The sequence below is a fragment of the Gracilinanus agilis genome, chromosome 4, assembly GCF_016433145.1.
Source record: "Gracilinanus agilis isolate LMUSP501 chromosome 4, AgileGrace, whole genome shotgun sequence".
NCBI lineage: Eukaryota > Metazoa > Chordata > Mammalia > Didelphimorphia > Didelphidae > Gracilinanus > Gracilinanus agilis.
This window is the reverse complement of record NC_058133.1, coordinates 160,778,018-160,788,117: the sequence shown is the minus strand read 5'-3', so window position 1 is coordinate 160,788,117 and position 10,100 is coordinate 160,778,018.

The following is a 10,100-nucleotide window of genomic DNA, read 5'->3' as shown; positions in this document are numbered from 1 at the left end:
TATGGGAGAGATTAGGTTTAGATCAACATCTCACACTCTACACCAAGATAAATTCAGAATGAATGAATGAATGACAAATAGAAAGAAGGAAACTATGAGTAAATTAGGTGAACATAGAATAGTATACCTGTCAGATCCATGGAAAAGGAAAGATTTTAAGACCATGCAAGAGATAGAGAATATTACAAAATGTAAAATGAATAATTTTTATTACATTAAATTTTAAAAAATTTTTGTACAACCTAAACCAATGCAACCAAAATTAGAAGGGAAACAACAAATTGGGAAAAAATCTTTATAACAAAAATGTCTGACAAAGGTCTAATTATTCCAATTTATGAGGAGCTAAATCAATTGTACAAATAATCAAGCCATTTCCCATTGATAAATGGGTAAAGGCACGAATAGATAATTTTCAGATAAAGAAATCAAAACTATCAATAAGCACATGAAAAGTGTTCTAAATCTCTTATAATTAGAGAAATACAAATCAAAACAACTCTGAGGTACCACTTCACACCTAGCAGACTGGCCAATACGACAGCAGGGAAGAATAATGAATGTTGGAGGGGATGTGGCAAAATTGGGACATTAATGCACTGCTGGTAGAGTTGTGAACTGATCCATTCATTCTGGAAGGCAATTTGTAACTATGCCCAAAGGGTGCTAAAAGACTGTCTGCCCTTTGATCCAGCCATACCACTTCTGAGTTTGTACCCCAAAGAGATTATAAGGAAAAAGACTTGCACAAAAATATTCATAACTGCACTCTTTGTGGTGGCAAAAAAAATTGAAAAATGAGAGGGTGTCCCTCAATTGGGAAATGGATGAACAAATTGTTGTATCTGATGGTGATGGAATATTATTGTGCTGAAAGGAATAATAAACTGGAGGAATTCCACGTGATCTGGAACAACCTCCAGGAATTGATGCAGAGTGAAAGGAGCAGAACCAGGAGAACATTATGCACAGAGATGGATACACTGTGGCACAATCGAACACAATGGACTTCTCTACTAGCAGCAATGCAATGATCCAGGACAATTCTGAGGGACTTATGAAAAAAAAACACTATCCACATCCAGAGAAAGAACTATGGGAGTAGAAATGCAGAAGAAAAACAACTGCTTGATCTCATGGTTCAATGGGGATATAATTGGGGATATAGACTCTAAACAATCGCCCTAGTGTAAATATCAATAATATGGAAATAGGGAGATAGCTGGGTAGCTCCATGGATTGAGAGCCAGGCCTAAAGACATGTGGTCCTAGGTTCAAATATGATCTCAGACACTTCTTAGCTGTGTGACCCTGGGCATGCCACTTAATCCCCATTGCCTACCCTTACCACTCTTCTACCTTGAAACCAACACACGATACTGATTCCAAGACAGAAGGTAAGGGTTAAAAAAATAAAATAATGATGATGATAATAATAATAATAATGAAAAAAAATAATAATGAAATAGGTCTTGATCAGTGACACAAGTAAAACCCAGTGGAATTGTTCATTGGCTATGGGAAGGAGTGGGAGGAGGAGAGGGAAAGATCATCAATCATGTAACCATGGGAAAATATTCTTAATTAATTAATTAATTTAACTTTTTTAAAAAGATATACTATTAGGCATTGAGAATGTCACATAGGGGTGCTACTCTGTAGGGGAGGAAAGCAATAAATTTAGAGTCAAAGATGGGTTCAAATTCTGTAACTGCTATTTAATAGCTTGGGTAAGTCACTTAAATTCTCTGGACTTCAGCAGTCTCATTTGATCTATGATACTATATTGATGAGGTGATCTCCAAGGTCCCTTTTAGCTCTGAAATCTCATGGTCCTGTGCCCCTATTTATGTTCTTAGGAGTATTGCATTTAGAGGCACATGGCACTGCTCCAGCCACTGGGAAGGAGATCACTAAGAGAGAAGCAAGAAGACAAAAGAGCCCTAGAGAAAGAAAAATTATTTTGATAGACATGCCTCCAACACTTACTAGCTGTATGACCCTAGCAAATTGCTTATCTTGTCAGCCTAAATTTTCTCATCTGTAAAATGGTAATAATAAAAATGCCTCTTACCCAAGGTTGTAATGTATGTAAAATACTTTGCTAACTTTAAAACAATATAATAATATCAGCAGTTTTTGTCATTATTATTCTATTTTTTCTAATATATTGCCTTTGAAAAAAACCAACAATTATACATTGGTCATTTTAAGAGTTTTCATTGAAATATGATTGGTTCTTGGAAAGTCTTTTACTAAACTACATAATTAGTAGTGTTCTATTCCCTAAAGAAACAGTTTTATATTTGTAGACAGTGTTAGACTTGGAGTCAGAAACACCCAGGTTCAAATCAACCAGTTGAAGCCATCTCCCAAGAGCAGATTGTTAAATTTTCAGTGTTAGCATTTATCCTTGGAATTTGGCATACGTTATAAATAAGGACTTGATTTGTTTTGTTGATTTCTGTTGACTTAAGAAGGTTTGAAGAACATCTTAATACTGCAGATTAAACTTAAATGCGTTTTGCATACATTTTTTTCCTGGAAAGTCAGTTGTTAAACACTTAGCTGCACACTCCTAGTTCAAATCCTGATTCCAATACCTAGCAACAGGGTGACTGGAAAATTAATCACTTACCCTTTCTGAACCTCAGGTTCTCCTTTTGCAGTAGCCACATTACAGAATTGTAGTGAGGCTTGAGATGATTCATGCAATGTATCTTACAAAATCTGCAACACTGACAATTTACATTTTCTCCACACATGCCTTAAGACATTTATTTTCTCCACAGGCTCCTTAACATTTATTAATCGCATCAGTGTGAAGTGGGGTACCAAAGTACAAGATATTTTCACATATGCCAAGATCTTGACCCTCATTGTGGTCATATCTGTGGGTATCTATAAAATTTGTAAAGGTAAGAAAAGAAGGATTGATTATGAAAATGTAAGTAAGAAAAATCAAATATATAAGTAAAATAATTTTAAAAAGAAAGCCAAAGTTAAAAGTTTTATGTTATTCTTGAAGATATTCAGGGAGTCACTTAAGGGAGGTTCCTTAACTGGAAGTTCCCTAGACTTAATTAATTCAGAGGTCCAGATAAAAAAAATGAAAAATTAAAACCTAACTACTATATGTAAGGCATTGTATATAGCCTACAATGTCCTTATGGAGTATTTTATTAGCCTACAAATTTGATGGATTAATCATAGAATAAGTGTAGCATTGAGTCTCTTACCACCCCAGACCTTCCTTTTGAATCACAAAATCTCTATACAACTTCAGTCATGCTGAGATCCCTTAATAAAGATAGTAACAAAGTCAAAACTAGACAGGATCACCAGACCTTTGCCCTAGGGTAGAAAATTGTAGAAAATTTATGTGGCATAAAAAATGTAATATAAGCAGTCCTTCTGCAAATTAGGAGGCAAAGGGAGCAGAGCTCAAACTGGACAAGGCAAGGGGGTTGAGGCAAAAATGGTGATTTGTTATTAGAAATTCTAGACTGAAGCTTGGTCATTCCCTCCCTCTTTGCTTAACCCATAAAATACCCATCAACTGGCCCATTTCTGCCCATTCCCCAACTCGGGGCTTCCGTTAGTCATTCTTCTACCTTTCCTCCCTCCACTGGTACCTACACTTTCTCTCAAGAAGGGTGAATAATAGTACCAATGACAACTTCTCTTCCCCAGACTTTGAGGAAGGGAGCCTCTTAGGGAAAGCTCCCTTTTTTCAATTTTTTTCTTTTTTATTTAGCATTTATTTTTTAAATTTTTGAGCTCCAAATTCTCTCCCTTATTCTAGCCTCTCTTCTTCTAAAAGGCAAACATGATCCCATTTTGTATATGAAGCCATGAAAAACTTAATTCCATAAAACAAAAATAAAGTGGAAAAAATTGGCTTTGATCTGCACTCAGAGTTCATCAGTTCTCTCTCTGGAAGTAAAGCATTTTTCATGAGTCCTTATACTGCTCAGAGTAGCTAAGCCTTTCACCGTTGATCATCATTACAATATTGCTATTACTATGAGTGCTGTCCTCCTAGTTCTGCTTCCTTTAATTAGCATCAGATCATATAAGTCTTCCCAGTGTTTTCTGAATCCATTCCCCCTTTTCTCATTTATTATAGAACAATAGTGTTCTGTCACTATTGTATACCACACCTTGTTCATTCCCCAATTAATGGGCATTTGGAAAAGCCTCTCTGATGGAATAGAAAGGACAAGATGACCTCTTTCCAATTCTGAGATTCTATCCTTTGAGTCACTTTAATAACTAATTTTCTCTCCTACTCAACTAAATTGTTCCTCATAATATTTTTAAATCAAGAATCACAAAGTTAATGTTAATTAGCATACTACTTTCCCTCTTTGCTTCTTCTTGCCATAGGAGTTGAAATCACTAGTTATAGTTCAGAGTATTAAAAAAATACATAAAGAGCACATAGAAGTAAAGATGGTCATTGTAGAAGAATTTGACCTGACATCAAATTAGCTGGGTTCTAAGGCCTAATTCTGTCACTATCTATGTATGCCATAGGGCCAGTTACTTCCAAAATCTGGGCTTTAGAATGAACAGTGTAAAGTAGATTATTTTTCAGCTTCTTTCCCCAATCCTAAAATATCTTGTCTTGGACATTCTGTGATTTTTGCAATTACATCAGAGGTTATGATTTATTCTGCCTATTATGCATATAACTCTTTATTGCTTTATGATCACAATGTAAAGATTTCCCAGATAATCACATAATGTCCATTGAATCACTTACTCAATTTCCTGCTCTGCAAATTAGTCCTGCCCTTAAATTCAAGAGCCTTAAAAGAAAACATACTTGTAAAAAAGTTTCACAAATGTAGATCTTTATTTGTTTAAACTAATGATCATTTCCTTTAGATGGGGGAAAGTAACAAGTATTTGTTAAGTTACGGTGAGCCACAAACTGTGCTAAATAGCACAATAGTGTTCTATTATAATCATTTACCACAATTTGTTTAGCTATGCTACAATTAACAGACATTTGGAAAAGCCTCTCTGATGGAGTAGAAATAGCATCCAAATCCTATGGATTGTACAAGATGACCATAAGAACTCCTTCCAATTCTGAGATAATGATAACAGACATTGTTTTTATCAAGGAGAATTAGTTTGACTTAAAGTAGGACTAAAATATCTACTACAAAATTGAATTGAATGAAATATTAATTCATTTGATCCTCACAACAAACTATGAAGTAAGTACTATTAGTATTCCCATTTTGTTGTTGTTGTTGTTGTTGAATTGTTTTTAGTTGTGTCCAACTCTTCACCATCCAGTTTTGGGTTTTCTTGGGAAAGGTACTTGAGTGGTTTGATATTTTCCATTTCCAGCTCATTTTACAGATGAGAAAACTGAGGCAAACATGGTTAAATTACTTGTTCAGGGTCACATAGATAATAAGTATCTGAGGATGGATTTGAAATCAGGTCTTCCCAATTTCAGGTCAGTCTATTGTCCACTACACCACCTACATATGTCTAGAAGATGAAAGATGTTTAGACAAAAAAATAAGTTTAGATAAGGCTAGTGAAAAAACATTGTTGGTTTAAGAAACCTATCTATAAGGTGTCCTAGGGAAAATAGTAGATTTGGAGTCAGGAAAATCTGGAGTCAAATGTCTGTTCTCCTTCAAGCACTTATTATCTGTGTGGCACTAAAGTTAAGTCACTTAACTTATGTGGGCTTCAGTTTCCTCATCTGTAAAATGGAAGATTAGATTTGATGACCTTTAAGGTGACTTCAGCACTAAATCTATGATCCTATAATTCTATAACTGCTGATTATTTGTGACCAAATTCTTGTTTCTAGAAGCATCAAATAGACATTTGTCCCCTGCTTTAGGGGGACAAACATGGACGAAAAATATGAAAGTATAGTATGATTCTAATAGATCAATGTCATGAGTTGAGGCTGACAAAGAATGATATGAATAAATGAAGCATATTTTTGAGCTATCCTGGGTAAAAAAGGGATCCAAAAAATGCTCAGAATGATTGCTCTCAGTACACTAGACAATGATAGACAATATTGTTTTTACCAAGAAGAATGAGTTTGATTTAAAATAGGACTAAAATAACTACTACAAAGTTGAAACCTAAGGAGGAAAATAGTAGAGGAGACTATCACTGATGAATTGAAGTCATCAAACCCAGATGAATTACATTCCAGGATACTGAAAGAACCAATAGATGTAGTGATTATTCTGACTGAGTCATAAAAATTAGAGGGGGGTGATCATATTTTTATTTATTGTTGTGGTTGTTGTTTAGTCGTTCAATCATGTGTGTAACCCCATGGACCCAAGCACATCAGATTCATCCATCCTCCACTATCTCTTTTTTTTTTAAAACCCTTGTACTTCGGTGTATTGTCTCATAGGTGGAAGATTGGCAATGGGGGTCAAGTGACTTGCCCAGGGTCACACAGCTGGGAAGTGGCTGAGGCTGGGTTTGAACCTAGGACCTCCCATCTCTAGGCCTGACTCTCACTCCACTGAACTACCCAGCTGCCCCTCCACTATCTCTTGAAGTCTTTCCAGGTTCATATTCGTTGCTTCCATGACACTATCTATCCATTTCAATCACTTCAATCCCTTTCTCCTTTTGCCTTCAATCTTTCTCAATGTCAGGGCCTTTTCTAATTCTATTTTCATTACATGGCCAAAATATTTACATTTCAGCTTCCATATTTGACCTTCCAGTGAATAATCTTTATTACTTTCAAGTATTGACTGATTTGATCTCCTTCCTATTGAAGGAACTCTCAAAAGTCTTCTCCAATACCACAACTCAAAAATGTCAATTCTGTGGCACTCAGATTTCCTTTAGTCCAAATCTCACAGACATATATTTTATAATGGAAAAAACCATAGCTCTGAGTCCTCAGACTTTTGTCTGAAAAAAAGATGTCTCTGCTTTTTATATGCTGAATTATACCTGTTTTCAAATAGTCTGTGTTGGCATTGCCAATGTAAATTACATATCACTAGTCTCCTACTTCTTTCCAGATGAAATCTACCTGGAAAATGAGAGGTTTAGACTAGAGGATTTCTAAATTCATTCCAACTTTAAGTCTTTTGATCATATAACTGCACTTCTGCTATTAGGTCTGCTGATATGGGAATGGGGGAACTGCCCTAACCTTTGCAGTAAGGTGCTAAAACATATGATTTGTCCATATTCTTGTAAACTCTTCCTTCCTTCTTTGCTTGACTTTTCTGTCCCACCTATAAAATCATATTTATTATGGTTACATATAAACATATGTACATATATGTGTATGTATGTTTTATATGTAAAACCATTATTGACCTAAAGATATTTATTAAGACAAAGATATTCAGTTCTCTCAGTGCCTTTTCATAGGGCCATGAGTATAATGGATAGAAAAAATTAATGTGCCCCTGAGTTAGGACCAGAGCTCCTCTATTTCTTAGGGATTAGTTTTCCCTAAAGGCAACTAAGTTGTTCCTGGGTTTTAATTGACCCCTGCCTTCATTGAGGCAGCTTCCTAGTCACCTGAAGTCTTAAAAAGTTCCATTCATATGGATTTTTTCTGACTGTGATATCTGAAGACCATCATACCTTGTAACACATTGCTGTTACTGTGATGAAGTAAACCACCTTTTCTTAACCATTCAATGACTTGAAGTTGCCTTATTTCATCCCAACATGGAACCCAAAGTAACTGAGTCCTAGTGCTACGCCTGCCCTAGGTATTCATGAGTTGTCTGACTTCAGGCAAGTCACTGAAGTTCTGTTTACCTTAGTTACCTCATCTGTAAAACTGGGATGATAACATCTTTCTCAGAGTTGTGAGGACTAAATGAGATATTGTAAAGCTCCTAGCACAGTGCCTGACACATAAATGATGCTTAATAAATGTCTCTCTTTCATTCTTTTACTTAATCCTTAACTTCATATTGATATCAGCTAGAAATGTATTTTCTTATACCAATGCAATGACCTATTAAATGATTGTAGGAGAAACCAACAATTTTAAGGACCCATTTGAAGGTTCCACCAGTGGCCCAGGACTTATGGCACTGGCTCTATATTCAGCTCTTTTTTCCTACTCTGGATGGGATACACTGAATTTTATCACTGAGGAAATGAAGAATCCTGAAAGGTACTGTACCAACAATTATTTAAAATTCCAAAAGGTAGAACTGTCCAAATGGTAGCAATAATGACAATAATATTGTAACAAAATCAAAGGCAACTCCCAATTCTTTGAGTGTAATAGAATTTTATTAATGAATTCATGATTAGATATCATGTTTAATATAATGATAAACTTATCTAAGAAGTCTGCTAAATACTAAATTAAGATTTTTTAATAAAAATCAATATCTGCATAAGTAGAAGATATGCTACAAAAATAGGTAGGCAGAGTCAGAAATATTACAGGATAATCAGAAAATTGCCCCAGATGCCAATATTGGCAGAGAGCATACTTCTTATCTTAGGGGTTATGCTTATTCTCACCTTTGTCCTTCTAGATTCCTTTCCCTTCCAAAGGCATTAACCACCTGACTGTTTACATTCTTGGCCACCTACTTACTTTTTCCTGTTATCTCTTACCTGTGATGCATCTCTCTGTGGCCCACCTTCCAACCCACATCCCTGATAGGATGCCTGACCTGAGAACTCATATCGCAAAGACCTGTGGAATAAGTACAGAATGAGTATACTAGGAGAGGATCAATCTAATGTCATCCTGCTCCACTCTATTCCTCCCCAATCTCTATAATCTTCTATTCTCCTTTTCTACTCTGACCTATCACCAAATTATTCTTCCTAGATATCTTCCCCTCATATTTTTTCCATCTTCTTATATTCACAGAAACCTATCCTTTTCCACTAGATACCACATCTTTTGGTATCTAGGCTGGCTCCAAGGCTGGCTTTTCCTTCTCTAAATTCCCTTAGCAGAGCAAGATTTGATATACTTCCTCTGCTACCATTACTCAGCAACCTTCTCCTTTCAAGGTAACTCAGTCTGTACAAATCCTTGTTGTTAGAATTCCTAGTTATGGCTTTGTGGTTGGACCAAAGAAATATAGTAAAAAACGTCAATAATATCAACCCAAGTGGGCAAAACATCAAGAAGAAAAATGAAAATAGATGTGCTATAAGCCAGCAATTCCTTTTATAAAATCTGACTAGTACTATAAAAATAAGTCAATGAAATGGAATAGAAAACTCAGAACTAAAATTTGGTGTATATGGGTTTATAAACCACGATCTAAAAAATACCAAGGGATGGAATCAGTTCAGTAAAAATTATTGGTAAACAGCAAAAAAAGATTCAGTGCCACTCTTCCTAAACAATAAATTCTAATGGAATCAAAATCTAAAAATCTAATGATCTAAATCTTAAAAAGCAACACAAAAGAGAGGTTCCGGGTTAAGATGGCGGCAGAGTAAGAAGCAGCTCTTAACCTCTCCTGACCGAAACACACAAAACTCCTCAAGGGGACATAAAAACAAGTCCAGACGAACGGAGGAACCCCACAACAAGGCACAGCGTGGAAGGTACGTGGAATCGGGACATTTCCATGCTATAAAGGGGTGAAACAGCTCTCACTAAATCGCGGGCTGAGCAACCACCCCACCCCCACCCCCTCCACATACACCACCTGTAGCGCTGAAGCCAGTTAAAAAGAAATAGAGCAAGTTTTGGGGCACCCATCGAGTCATTGGCAGCTCCGGGGCCTATTCCTGAGAGCAACAAGATTTGGGACTCCAAAAAGCCAAAGAACACACCCGAAATCTGAGCGCAGGCTTAGGGCGCAGAGCGCGGGAGCAGAGCTCAGGCGGGCTCAGAGCTCAGGCCCCACAGAGGCGTGGGTGGAGGCAGACACAGCCACGAGCTAAATCTCTGAAACCCTGAGTGGGGAGCCAGCGTAGGCGGGTATACAGATTGTGGAAGCAGCGCCCTGAGACTTGTAAAGAAACCTCCGGCAGAGGATCAAGCAAGGGGATCCACCAGGGGGCTTGACCATGGACAGACCCTGAGCCCGAGGATAAACCTGAGAAGCTGCTGGGCTAACGATGGCTAC